Below are 14,757 nucleotides of genomic sequence, written 5' to 3'. Positions count from 1 at the left end.
TCCTGAGACCTGCACCTTTCTGCTGTCTCCTGGGGCACTCCCTCTCTGTGCCTCACATCCACCCCACCATGCACAGTGAGCCTGAGCACCCCCTTGAGGTCTGCCTGCTTCTCTCTTGCACAGCTCCAGCGGGCGTCTGCCTCCCTCCCTTTTTCACCAAGGATTCTGTGTGTGAAACCCACCCTAGCCTGGCACTGGGTCCTGCCTGCCCGCTTTTCTGAGAGTCCAGCCCACTCTGCCCCCTGTGCACTCCCATTTCTCCCGGCCTGCAGCTTCCTTCTTCAGAGTCTCTTTTGCCAGAGGCTATCATCAAAGTCACACTGACCAGGTTGACTGGTTACCATCAGGTAAGCACCAGGTTGGCTCAGCCCTGCCCTCCCAACTGTGTTCCCTGTGAGATTTGCTAACACCACTTTGGCCAACTCTGTAGTGATGGTGGCAGGCCCAGGGCTAGTCAAGGATGACCAATGATGGCTAAGCCTGCTATTTCCCAGGCAGGGGAGATGCCAGGCCACTGGGGCCAGCGTGATGCTGATGTGTAGACAGGCATGTGGTCCCCAGACCTGTCTCCACACAAGTAGATAGGGAGGAAGGGAAACAGGAGAAGCTGTGTGGTAGAGTTAAAAGGAGCCTGTTGATAATCCATAGAGATGTTTGTGTTTTCTGTGTCTGAAGACATAGCCCAGCATTTGGCCAGTGCAAAGGAGAGGCTCTGGGGGTCCCCAGAGAGGAAGCAAGGAAAGGAACTGCAGGGTGGTTATTATTGTCCACTTTTTGTTTTATTTTTGTTTTGCTCTGGGGCCACACCAGGCAGTGATCAACACTTACTCCTGGCTCTGTGCTCAGAGATCACTCCTGACAGTGCTCAGGGGACCATATGAGGTATTGGAATGAACCCGGGTCTGCCATGTGCAAGGCAAGTGCCATGACCACTGAACTATCTTGCTGGACAACTTTCTACCTTTGAAAGCAAAAGGAGACATTGTGGCAATCTACACAAGAGTGGCAAGCAGGGCCTGGACATCCTGAGTCCATAGACATTTCCCTGCAGTCCCTTGAGCCACTGGCAAGCCCTTCTGTTGGGTCAGTGGTCAGCAGGAATCCTGAGGGTGCAGTCACCAGGCGGACAAGACGTGTGGCAGCTCCTGGGAGGGGAAGGGTGTCTGTCCCTCCACCTGGCCCCCCTTGTGGTGGCGGCAGGTGGCCTGCATCTTTCAGAGCCTAATGAACAGCCAGGTATGAGACTGCATTGACGAGGCACATGGGGCCTCATGGGATGGAGGGTAGAATCTGCCCTGCTCCCCGCCATGACAATGCTCCGGGTTGCCACCCTCAAACGCCTCCTCCGACTTCTGAACAACCATGATCCCAGAGGTACACAGACCAATCTCAGAACCCAGGAGCTTCTGGCAGTAATCCCTCTAGGTTTATTACTGAAATAAAAGAAATCCAAATTTGTGTGGCTGCTATTGTGGCCACATGACATCATATGCCCTTCATAATCAGCAATAGAAAAGAAATTATCTAATGATGGCCTTGTGGCAGGTCTGAATGTTAGGAAAAACTCCAAATAATAATGTTGGGTCTTTTGTCGTAAGATTGAATGTGATCAACGTAGAGAGAGAGAGAGTAAAGTGGAAATCTGCTACACAGGCAGGGGATGGGTAGGAAGGGGGTATACGGGGTTCTTGGTGGTGGAAAATGTGCACTGGTGAAGGGACGGGTGTTTGATCATTGTATGACCAACCAAGACTTGAACTGAAAGGCTTTGTGACTGTTCTCACGGTGATTCAATTAAAAATAATATGTGTGGCAGCTGAGCACTGAGCAGGGGGCAGTGGTGTGGCCTAGTCCCATTGAGAGCCAAGGGGAGATGGAGGGCGCGGGGGTGGGGTTTCTAACTGGAGAATGGGGTTCATTCAGCCTCACTCTGGAGCAGGCATTTTAGCACTTTCTGGATCATTTAATCTCCAGTCTCATACTTCTGTCTTAGGCTTCCACCTTTCAGGAAGTGAAACGGAAGCAGAGTAGGATTTGCCAGTGATTGACCCACTGCAAAGAGAGGAAACAAGGAAATATCTGCAGTAGGGTTTCCAGGCAAGATGCAGGAGGTCTAGTTAAACTTGAATCTGAGATTTCAGAGAAACCATAAGGTTTTTTGGATTATTTTGTTGGTGGTGGGTTGCTGGGTTTTTTGGTTTTGTTGTTTTTGTTTGGTTGGGTTTGTTTTTTTTTTTGCGTAGTCATGTCCTCAATATTGCATCACACTCCTCAAAAGTATTGTTTGTCTGAAATTCAGCTTTGTGCAGGGATTCTTGCTCTAGCCTGGGGTTTGGTTTTTGTTCTGGTTTGCTGAATCTAGAGGAAGGGGCGTGGCCAGAGGCCTGGTGGATCAGGGGCAGGGCAGGACCTGGGCTCCCGGGCAGGCGGAGAAAAGGCAGCTAGAGGTGGGGAGTGTGGGAAAGGTTTGAGTTGTCCAAGGAGGAAGGCTGGAGGCTGGCAGCCAGACAGGCCGGCTGCAGCCCGCGGGCGAGTCAGACTGCCCTCTGCCTTCGAGGACACTGGCTCAAGGGCAAGCTGAGCCTCGCAGGCCAGAGGTCCACTCTGTCCCTGGGCCCTGGGAAACAGGCACAGCACAGAGCCAGGGCAAAGACTGAGGAAACTGAGGAAGCATAGCAGGGAGCTCTGCCGTAGTCAAATCTGACACCTCCCAGACAGCCCTGGGGGTCCTGGTGCCTTGATGGACCCCCCAGAACCCACCCCCTCTACACGTACACACACACACACATACACACACACACACTCACACACAATACACAGGGTGAGGAGAAGGTCTGTGGGAGCCAGCCAGCCCCTGGGAGGGAGGTGGGAAGGAGGGAGGGAGAGGGGAGGAAGGGAGAGAGGGAGGAAGGAGGGAGAGGGGAGGAAGGGAGGGAGGGAGGAGGGAGGGAGAGGGGAGGAAGGGAGGGAGGGAGGAAGGAGGGAGAGGGGAGGAAGGGAGGGAGGGAGGAGGGAGGGAGAGGGGAGGAAGGGAGGGAGGGAGGAGGGAGGGAGAGGGGAGGAAGGGAGGGAGGGAGGAGGGAGGGAGAGGGGAGGAAGGGAGGGAGGGAGGAGGGAGGGAGAGGGGAGGAAGGGAGGGAGGGAGGAGGGAGGGAGAGGGGAGGAAGGGAGGGAGGAGGGAGGGAGAGGGGAGGAAGGGAGGGAGGAGGGAGGGAGAGGGGAGGAAGGGAGGGAGGGAGGAGGGAGGGAGAGGGGAGGAAGGAAGGGAGGGAGGAGGGAGGGAGAGGGGAGGAAGGGAGGGAGGGAGGGAGGAGGGAGGGAGAGGGGAGGAAGGGAGAGAGGGAGGAAGGAGGGAGAGGGGAGGAAGGGAGGGAGGGAGGAAGGAGGGAGAGGGGAGGAAGGGAGGGAGGGAGGAGGGAGGGAGAGGGGAGGAAGGGAGGGAGGGAGGAGGGAGGGAGAGGGGAGGAAGGGAGAGAGGGAGGAGGGAGGGAGAGGGGAGGAAGGGAGGGAGGGAGGAGGGAGGGAGGAGGGAGGGAGGGGCATTGGGAAGGCAGTGGCCAAAGCTCAGATTCCGCTTGTAAATCATTAGTCTTCACCAGTACCCAGGACCCAGAACCTGTCAATTGTGATGATCAAACGGCGAAGTGAGAAACGGCAAAAGCGTAAAATGCAATAAAGCAAAAAGCAGCAAGAGAACAAATGGCAAAGGATGGGATCGCAGCTCAGGGGTGCGCCTGAGGCAGCTCAAGGCTGAGCCTCGGGCTACAGTTGGACACTCGGTTGTGGGAGGAGGAGGGAAGGACAGTGGCCGTGGGTCACCCTCGCCCAGTGTCCTGTCTTTGTCCTGGGCCATGCCTGCCTGCTCGAGGGGCTCTCCGGCTGGGCTCTGCAGACAGGCTCAGGAGGACGGCAGGGAGTTTCCGAGCACTGACACTGAGCACTGGGACCCCGGTGTGGGTACTGCTGCTCCCACAGACACGGCCCAGGCATGCTGGGAGAGATCAGCCTGCCAGGCCCCCGTCTTCTAGAGGCTTCTCCTGGTACGTGCACAGGCTCAGACAGGGAATCAAGGGATCAGTGAACCGTCCGTGTGGAGAGTGAATGTTGGCACTGAGCCCGTGGGGCTGCACAGAGACCCTCGGGGCAGGCAAATAGGGTTTTCCAGGAGCAAAAAGAAGGTCAGCGGCTACACAAGAGTGGGCACAAGGAACCCCCCAAGTGAGGGTGGGCTCTGGAGGGTTCACTTCCTGTCAAGGCACCTGAGAGGCATCGCTCTCCAGCGCGGCCGTCCCCGAGTGGCGCTCTGGCGGGAGGCGTGGCGTGGCGTGCCCCTAAAACACGCCAAGGCTTACACTCTTCCAAACCGAAGCCGTATCGATTCGAAACAAAACAAAAGGATAAAAGGGTGGCTTCAGAAATACATGTTGAAAAGATTATGCTTCATGAAGCAAGCCAGGTTCGGAGGGACCAAGAGCACATTTCCCCTTCCATCTGGGTCTAATCGGCAGGCCAGGGCATCAGCGTGGAAAGATGGTTGCAAGGACAAGGTGTCAGTTACATAAATTGAAACCTACAGGTCAAAGTGTGTCCGTAGTTAAGTAACATTGTGTTATATACTTCACAATGTATCACTGGAGCGATAGCACAGTGGTAGGGCGATTGCCTTGCGCAACCAGCCTGGCTGAGCCAGGTTCGATTCCTCCGCCCCTCTGGGAGAGCCCAGCAAGCCACCAAGAGTATCTCACCCGCATGGCAGAGCCTGGCAAGCTCCCCGTGACGTATTCGATATGCCAAACACAGTAACATAAGTCTCAAAATGGAGATATTACTGGGCCCGCTAGAGCAAATCGATGAACAACGGGAGGGTAGTGTGTTTGTATACTTCAAGTTTTGTTTAGAGGGTAAATCTCTTGTTTTGGACCACACGTGGCTGTGCTCAAGGGTCACCTCTGGTGGCCGGCCGAGGAATATATGTGATGCCAGGGATCAGGCAGCAAGGTAAACACATCACCTGCTATACTATCATCACTCTGGCCTGTAAATCTTACGTGAAATATCCCTCCCTCTTACACGCACACACACACACACACACACACAGGCACACGTTCACAATCACACAAGAAACACATGTTATAATATGTGTCATATCAAGACTAAGTACAGGAATCATATCTACATCTATCTACATGACTGTGAGTTTTGCTTTTGTTTTGGGTCACACCCATCGATACTCAGGGGTTACTCCTGACTCTTGCACTCAGGACTCACTCCTGGTCGGCTGGTGAGACCAGATGGGATGCTTTCGAGGATCGGACCCAGGGCAAGCATCCTCCCAGCTATACTCTCTCAAGCCCCAAATGTGTTTGCATTTTTTTCAAACACTGAAGCAAAAGTATCACACAAAAGATATTCTGTCATGTATTCTGATAGTGCCAATTCTCCTACTTCATTCAAACCAAAAACCAAGCCATGACTCGTTGGTTTCACAATTCTTGCTCTAGTCCAGTGTACGGAAAATACACAATAAGGGGCTGGAGCGATAGTGCGGCGGGGAGGGCGTTTGTCTTGCGTGCGACCAGCCCTGTTTCCAGCCCCATCCCATATAGTTCCCCAAGCAACATTGGGGTGATTTCTGAGTGCAGAGCCAGGAGTAAACCCTCACCATTGCTGAGTATGGCCCCCAAATAAAAACAAAAACAAAAGAGGTCTTAAGGGTGTTGGCACTGCCAGTAGCCCGGGCTCTTGGTGGCCGCTTCCTTGTTGTCCATCCTGGTGGAGCTTAGGAAAGGGACCGGGAGTCCTGATGTCCTGGCCAACACTGAACAATAAGCTTCCCAAAACACAAAACCAAAACACTGTTGCTCATTGCATTCACAGATTTCCAGGGTTGCACTTATGTGACAACTACAGATTGGGAAGAGAGACCCAGCCACAGATGGCCACGGAGCTCACTTGCTACCCTGAGCCCAGAAGCAGAGAGGAGCCCCACGAGAGCCGCACCGCAATGCTTCCGTCACGAAAGCTGCCTTTCTGTCTTTACACCGCCTGAGAGTCAGCAAAGCCCCTGACTGACTGGGACTCCCGAGCGACCAGGGTGTGGGCCAACTCGGCAGGTGCAGAGACCCCAGAGAGAGCAGTTGCCTGTTCCTCAGGGAAGAGCTAGCAGAAGCAAGGTTGGGATTTCTGGGCCCAGTGTCCTTTGTCCTGCATGAACACCGCCGTCTACCCCAGGAGCCATGGGGCTATGAGTACCATCTCCCTCCAGCAGATTTGGACACTGGGGTCCTGGTTGATGAAGGCAGCTGGTGGGCTGACTGCACACACATTTATTTGTTTGTGTGTGAGGTTTGGGCCACACCTGGTGACGCTCAGGTGTTACTCCTGGCTCTGTGCTCAGGGATCACTCCTGCTGGGTTCACGAGACCATAAGGGGTGCTGGGATCAAACTTGGGGTGGCCATGTACAAGACAAGATATCTCTCTCTCTCTCTCTCTCTCTCTCTCTCTCTCTCTCTGGTTTGGGTCACACCTGGCTATGCTCAGGACTCACTTCTGGCTCTGTGCTCAGAGGACCAGAAGTGTCGGGAATCGAACCTGGCTGGTCCACATGTAAGGCAAGTGCCCTTTCTGTTGAACTATTTCTCTACCCCCAACATGATCTCCTCTGCTGGAGGACGTTTAGCAGTGTCTTACGAAGGAGAATATCTAGGTGTCCTGCAATGCAGCAAGTGCACATGCTCCAGAGACCCCGGGCCGATTTCTGTCGGGGAAGAGGCCTCTCGGAGCTGTGGAGAGTGACTGGCTGACCCACACTGCATCATGGCATGGAACAGAGACCACAGCACTGAGGCGAGCAATCCTGTGGCCTCTCACACTGTGGATCAACTTCAGTGGTGCTATCCTCAGAGAGATAACGCAGACATGTTTCACACAGACAATTCTCTTAATAAAGCTAACCAGCAATCGAAGGTGTGTGATTTTAGAGATGGTGAGAGACTTCAAGAGCAGCTAAGCACGGGACAATCTCCTGAATGGCCTCTGGCCCTCTCACCCCACTAAGGTGATTCCTATTTTAAAAGGCTTACTTTTAGAGTGGGCTGGAGTCATAGCACAGCGGGTAGGGCGTTTGCCTTGCACGCAGCCAACATGGCCGACCCAAGTTCGATTCCTCCGCCCCTCTCGGAGAGCCCGGCAAGCTACTGAGAGTTTCTCGCCCGCACGGCAGAGACTGGCAAGCTACCCATGATGTATTCGAAATGCCAAACACAGTAACAACAAAGTCTCCAATGGAGACGCTACTTGGCCCGCTCGAGAAAATCGATGAACAACGAGAGGACAATGACAGTGACAGTGACTTTTAGAGTGTCTATACATGTACGCATGTCATATCCATCATATGGCCGCCTGGTTTTGAACTGGCAATAGCCCTGACCTTCTGCTTCCAAACCCGACCTCTCCTTTCTCTTCTCTCAGAAGCACAGAAACATAGTCCTCCCTTCATGATGTTTTAATGTAATGGTTTAGTAATTCCTATAGTTACTACGTGTATTTATCACATATCTATTATAACACTATGAATTAAAAAGGAAGGAAATGGTTGCAGGTGTGTTTAATCTCAGGTTAAGGAAACCTATGGGATTGGGTTCATTGTTTCAGTTGGCTGGTTGGTTGGTTGTGGGCCGGCTGGCTTTTGGCTCACATGTGGCTGTGCTCTTGGCTCTGTATTCAGGTATCATTTCTGGCTGGGCTCAGAGGACCATACGCAGGATCAGAGACCAACCCGAGCCAGCCACGTTCCAGGTAAGTACCTTGACTCCCAGATTCTGTGCTTTACTGAATCACGACAGCACAGCGAGTAGGGCGTTTGCCTTGCATGGTGCCAACCCCGGTTTGATTCCTCCGCCCCTCTCAGAGAGCCCAACAAGCTACCGAGAGTATCTCGCCCGCACGGCAGAGCCTGGCAAGCTCCCCGTGACGTATTCGATATGCCAAAAACAGTAACAACAAGTCTCACAATGGAGACGTTACTGGTGCCCGCTCGAGCAAATCGATGAACAACGGGAGGATGGTGCTACAGTGCTACTGAATCGCCGGTTGCGGGACTGGGTAGAGGCCTCATGGGTAAGTTATCATCAAGGCCCCAGGTTTACGCTGCCTGGTTTGTTCATAGGAACTTATGTTAATAAAAATGATTAAACAAGAATTTTGCTCGAGCGGGCCCAGTAACGTCTCCATTGGAGACTTTGTTGTTACTGTGTCTGGCATATCGAATACTCTCGGTAGCTTGCCGGGCTCTCCGAGAGGGGCGGAGGAATCGAACTCGGGCCGGCCGTGTTGGCCGCTTGTAAGGCGAACGCCCTACCGCTGTGTTATGTTTCAGTGTTTCTGACTGGGGAGAAAGAAGGAGGTTGGCTCTGGAAAGCAGAAGGTCGGGTATGCCACCAGCTCAAAATCACGGAACCAGCATCCATGCAATTTTTCTGCTTTGGGCCTACATGTTCTGTAGCACTGTAGCACTGTCCTCCTGTGGTTCATCGATTTGCTCGAGCGGGCATCAGTAACGTCTCCATTGTGAGACTTGTTGTTACTTTGTTTGGCATATCGAATACGTCACGGATAGCTTGCCAGTCTTTGCCGTGCGGGAGAGATACTCTCGGTAGCTTTCCCAGCTCTCCGAGAGGGGCCGAGGAATCGAACCTGTGTAGGCCGGACCGGCTGTGTGATGTTCATGTAGGTCAAATGAGGCTGTGAGTGCAAGACACCCTGCACCCTCCACGCAGCTTCTCCAGAGCAGGCTCTGCTGCGTGACAGAGAGGCGTAGTCAGTGCTCCTGGCCCCACGCTGCCCAGGGAGCTGGTCTCTTGGGCCTTGAGTTTTCGCTCGCCGCCTCAAGGACGGGCAGGAGAAAGTGCTGAGGACACACCAGAGGCAGTTGCGTCTCCCGCCTGCCTCTCGTGGCCCAGCTTGGCTGCAGGGAGGTTGGGAAGCGAGGGAGGCCCGGATACTCTGAGGACAGGCCTCTCTGGGCAGAGCTTCTGAGCCGTTCCAGACCCGAGCTGACAGCCTCCTGTCTCTAGTCTACAAACCACAAAGGCATTCGGAGTTTATGCCTTCGCTGCTTAAGTAAACAGAGCCCCTGCCTGCCTTAGCCCTGGGTCAGACAAAGGCCCTCGGGCCCAGAGCCTGTGCTGGCTGGGAAGCCGCCGGGAAGGGAGGGCCGAGGCCCTCCTCGGACCGCGCAAGCCCAGAGAGAAGAATGAAAGGGAACGTCGAATGCAAGGGTGGGAGTTGGGTGATGCTTACAAAAGATGTCTTTGAAAAAAGTCATTTTTTTTTTCCCAGCTGGATCTTAGCGGGGGGAGGAGACTGCCAGGAAGTCTGAAAGAGGCTCTTCCTGGCAGGAGAACAAGTGCAGAGCACAGGGCAAGGACGCCTGGTCTGAGGGGACAGCCCTGTGCCTTTGCTGGAAGAGAAGTTGGAGGGCGGGTTGTACCTGCCAGTAGGGTCATTGGCAGTCAGGAAGCAGGTTGAAAAGCACTGGGAGCGCGTGGACACTTTTGTGGCCGCGTGACACTCCATTCTATTCACGGGCAAGCAATACTAATAAATTATTTAGCGTCTGCCTCAGGGGCAGAGGTGTGGTAGGAAGATTCAAAATAATGGCGGTGGGCAGGTGCAGTGGTGGTGGGATTGGTGTTGAAATATTGAACAATTGTCAACAACTTTATGAAAATTCTTTTTTAATTTTAAAAATTAAAAAGAAGTAATGTGGAGTTTATGCCTGCTTCAATAAGCTTAATCAGCGGCTGAATGAGTAGCAGTACTCGTGCGTAAAAATAGACAAAAAAAGAAAAGAAAAGCCCTGGTGACGCTCAGGGGGTGTTTGGTGTTTGGAGTCAGTGGAGAGCCAAGGATAAATCCTGAAATGACTGGGGCGAGTACGGGGAGCAGAGGCAGTTTCAGCCCCTCCCAAAGACCCTATTGGTCAGCTTCCCTTCTGTTCTTTAAAGAAGACAAGACTGAAGCTGGAGAGACAGTACAGTGCATAAGGCACTTGCTTTGCTCACGGCCGACTCAGGTTCGATTCTCAACACCCCATGTGTTCTTGAGTCCAGGATTGATTCCTGAACAGAGTGAGGAGTGGTCCCCAAGCGCAGAGCTGGGAGTGACCTCTGAGCACAGAGCTGGGAGTCAGCCCTGAACACAGAGCCTGGAGCACAGAGTTGAGAGTGTGCTTAGCATGCAGAAAGTCTGGATTCAACCCCCAGCATCACGTGGTCCCCAGAACCTTTCCAGGAGCAACACCACCCCCCCAGCACTGAGCCAGAAGCAGCACTGGAACATGCCCAGGTATAGCCCCCTCCTCGCCCCCAAGAAAACTGAGTCAGCAGCTTCATGCAGACACTGTGTCAGACACTGAGGTGTGAAAATGGCCTGGGCCTTTGGAGACTGTTCCCTCCCAGCCTGTGGCCAGTAAGTGGCATCTGTCTCTTCCATCCCCCTCCCGCTGCACCCCATTTCTTCCCTAGGTACTTAATTCCAGAGTGGAGGAAGGCATCCGCCTCATGGGTCGGGCTCTAGAAGCCTTCTGGGCTGCATACTTGGTTTCTAAACTGGGGTAGGCTGTGGAGCCTGGAACAGCCCTGGGGAGCACTGGCTGCAGCTGGGGGCCAGGACATTCACCTAAAGTACGTCTGCAAAACTTTTTCTGTTGTTGTTTGCTTTTCCTTTTTTCTCTTTTCTTTCTTTCTTTCTTTCTTTCTTTCTTTCTTTCTTTCTTTCGTTCTTTCTGTCTTCTTTTCTTTCTTTCTTTCTGTCTGTCTTTCTTTGTCTTTCTTTCTTTCTTTCTTTCTTTCTTTCTTTCTTTCTTTCTTTCTTTCTTTCTTTCTTTCTTTCTGTTTTTGGGCCCCACCTGCTGTAAGTCCTAGCTCTATAATCGCTCCTGGCAGGGCTTGGGGAACAGGAGGCATACAGGGTGCTGGAATCAAACCCAGATCTGCCGCATGCAAGCTAAGTTCCTTGCCTGCTTTACTATCCCTCCGGCCCTTTAATCTGTTCTTTTGGCGGGACCATACCTAGTCACCACTCAGGGCTACTCCTGGCTCTGAGTACTTAACAAGCTGCTTGGGGGGGGGGGGGGTCATTTCTAGCAGTGTTCAGGGACCAACCATGTGTGGCAGACAGGATCACACTCAGAACTCCTGCATGCAAACAAAGCGTGAGGCTCATTACTATGGCCTGCCATAGTACTTTTAAATCAACTAACTGTCTCACAAATGAAATCCCACTGTTTTATAACTTCTTTATTATATATACACATATATATGTATGCCTTTCCATTGCATTCTTTCTTATTTGTTACTGAGCCATACGAGGCCGTGCTAAGGGCCTTGGGGACCATAAAATCCTGTGTGACCTGCATGTAAGGCATTACCCACTGTACTATCACTCCAGCCCCCCACCTTTTTTTTTGGCTTTTTGGGTCACACCTGGAATTGCACAGGGGTTACTCCTGGCTCTGCACTCAGGAATTACCCCTGGCGGTGCTCAGGGGACCATATGGGATGCTGGGAATCGAACCCAGGTTGGCCATGTGCAAGGCAAACGCCCTACCCGCTGTGCTATCGCTCCAGCCCCTCCATCTTATTTTTTATCAGTCTCCTTTTATTGAGTAACATTGTGTTAAAACACTGGTGTATTTGTTTTGGGGATGCCAAGTCACCACGGCACAGGCAGCCCCAGACCACCAACATCCTTCCACCACGGTCCCTAGGACTCTTCCCACCTAGTCTTCCCCAGTTGCAGCTCTGTCCCTCAAAAATTTCTGTCCCTGTGCAGGGTGTGACAGGAGTTATTTGCCATTTTGTCATCCCTGCTGTAAACGGACACCTGCCGTCAACGCAGCCCAGAGTGAGGCACCTCCACCCTCCCCATGGGCACTTTCTGTTTGTTCGCAACGTGGGTGTGGGGGCAGCATGAGGAGGGCAGGGGGCTGCACTGTAATCACCAGGGGAGCTTGTGGGGTGGAAGTCGTGTCCGTGTGCAAGGATCCTCGTGTTCCTCTATTCACTTCTGCTTGCTCGCAGGACCAAGTGGAAGGCCGACCCTGCCAGCAACACCTCTGCTGGCTCTTTCCAAAATTTCTCCTGCTTGAGTTCAAGCTCTTGGTCCGAATTCCACCAAATGCCTGAGTCTCGATGCCAGGGGAACTTTAGGGCACAGACCTAGTTCCCTACCTGACCCCCACCCCTAAGCGCCACTCCCAGTGCTTATGCAGGGTTCTTCTTGATATTGGAAGGACCACACCCCCAACGTGACTGGTTCAGGAAGAACGCTTTCATGTGTGGGCCTGTATCTGCACTGCACCCCGACATTCACTCACTGGGAAAAACGGAAGCCTTCAGAGGGCACCGACCTGCCCAAGCTTCCTCAGTCATGTCTCTTTACTTTCTAAAAATTATTGTGTGGGGGAGGGAATTATATACATCCAGAGGTGCTCAGGGATTTTGGGAGGGGGGACCAGGGCCACACTTGGCTGTGTCCAAGGGAACGGAGCACAGAGGATCAAACCCCAGGACCTTGCTCCTTGCAAGACGTTTGAACCACAGGCCTTTTGCCAGATTTATTTCTGTGGTTCTATGGAGCCCAGAGAGGCATCAGAGCAGGAGAGGGCAGTCCCCAACCTCAGGTCCTGTGGGCCAGGGCTGCCCCCTTGGGACACGCCAGACCAAGCACCAGAGAAGAGAGAGGGAGGGTGTGGTCGTAGAGAAATGGGGAGATATGCAGTCCCCCGCAGCTTCCTGGCTCACAGCAAACCCACTGGGCCGGGCCTCCTCCTTGCTGGGAAGCCTCACCAGGCCGCATGACGCTTTCTCGGAGAGGCGCTTTCTGTGTCCAGAGCAGGGGAAGGGAGGCCAAGGCCCCAGCACCTCGCAGCCAGGCCTGGGACACCCCTTCCCATCCCACAGGAAGTGTTCTCTCGAGAGGCTGGCTGACCTCAGGCCAATCCCCTCCAGTGGTGGCAAGCTACCCCCAGTTGCTCAAGAGTATTGATCGCCTACTGCATGCATGGCCCCATGCTGAGCGGGTGTACTGGGTCAGAGGAGGGAGAGAACACACAAGAGAAACCGTTCAGGCTTCCAAAGGGAGCGCGAGCCTTCAACTGCTCTCCATCCCTCAGACATGCAGGACTGTCTGCTACCATGCACTAGTGTTCTGGGCACAGGGGGCAGTTGTGGGGTCCACCTAGGCCTGCAGGTATCTCAAGCTCTCCGCCCTCACTCCACCAAAGAAAACATCCAGGGGTGCCAAAGTGATAGGACAGCAGGGAGGGCATTAGCCTTGCATGAGGTTGACCCAGGTTTGAGCCCCAGCATCCCATGTGGTCCCCTGAGCCCACCAGGAGTGATCCCCGATCCCTGAGCACAGAGCCAGGAGTAAGCCTGGGACACCATTGAGTATGACCCCCAAAACAGAGAACAACAACAAAACAAAACAAAAACTAAAAAAAACAAAAGGAACTCAGAGCCAGGGAATGTCAGGCAAGCCATGTCTTTGAGCTGGGGTTTCACTCCCGGCACAGGCAGAATCCCTCCTGGTTGTCTCCTACCTGTTCTAAGGACTTGCCTGGCCCTTAAAGTAACTTGAATTTGCAATGCAAACTTAGGGGAAGGTCAGGATGATATAGGGGATAGCAGGATGCAGAGGCTGAACCCTGGGCTCAAAATTTCGCCCCTCCCCCACTCCCCCTCTCCCCGCTCCTCAATTTCTTGCTGGGAGATGTTCCCCTGTAGAACAGCTCCTTTCTCTAAAAAATTTAGGGAAAATCCAGAGAAGAGGTTCCAAATCCTAGCTCATTTCCTAGGTTGAGAGAGTCTCAACTGCAGAGTTCTAGAGATGAACCCCCAAAAGTTCCAGGAGTAAATTTATTATGTCTTTTGTGCTATTGCCCCAGCCCCTAGATTTACTATTTTTAAAGGGTCTATAGAGAAGTGCACAAATACTAAGATGCTATTGGCATAGAGAACCTTTATTTTTTTTTTTTGTTTTGGTTTTGGGTCACACCCAACGATAAAGGTAAAGGTAAAGGCCCTCCCGTTGATCGTCGATTTGCTCGAGCGGGCCCAGTAACGTCTCCATTGGAGACTTTGTTGTTACTGTGTCTGGCATATCGAATACTCTCGGTAGCTTGCCGGGCTCTCCGAGAGGGGCGGAGGAATCGAACTCGGGTCGGCCGCTTGTAAGGCGAACGCCCTACCCGCTGTGCTATCGCTCCAGCCCCAACGATGCTCAGGGGTTATTTCTGCACTTAGGAATTACTCCTGGTGTTGCTTGGGGGCCCATATGGGATGCCAGGAATCGAATCCAGGTCGGCCGTGTATAAGGCAAACACCCTACTCGCTGTACTATTATTCTGGCCTGGCATCCTTTATATCAATACACACAGGTTGGCATTTGTCAAAGACATGGCTCTGAAGCAAAATACACAGAAAGGGCTCTCGGGCAGCAGCCGGGGAGGGAGGCAGATCCAGGGTTGCACTGGGTCCTCGGGACCTCAGTCTCTTAGATGTGCATCTGGGTGGTAATAGAAGTTCTGAGGAAGGGGGCAAGGACATCCTGTGTTGGAAGGGGGCAAGGGCGTCCTGTTGAAACAGGCTCCCTGGCAGAGGTAAGGCAGCTGGATGGCCACATGGGTACCTGAAGGCCCGCAGAAAGGCTTCACGCCAGAATTGAAGTGGAAGGGGCGACCTGGCCCCTT

The sequence above is a fragment of the Sorex fumeus genome, unplaced genomic scaffold (assembly GCF_029834395.1).
Source record: "Sorex fumeus unplaced genomic scaffold, SorFum_2.1 ptg000020l, whole genome shotgun sequence".
In the NCBI taxonomy this organism is placed as follows: domain Eukaryota; kingdom Metazoa; phylum Chordata; class Mammalia; order Eulipotyphla; family Soricidae; genus Sorex; species Sorex fumeus.
This window is presented reverse-complemented; position numbering follows the sequence as displayed.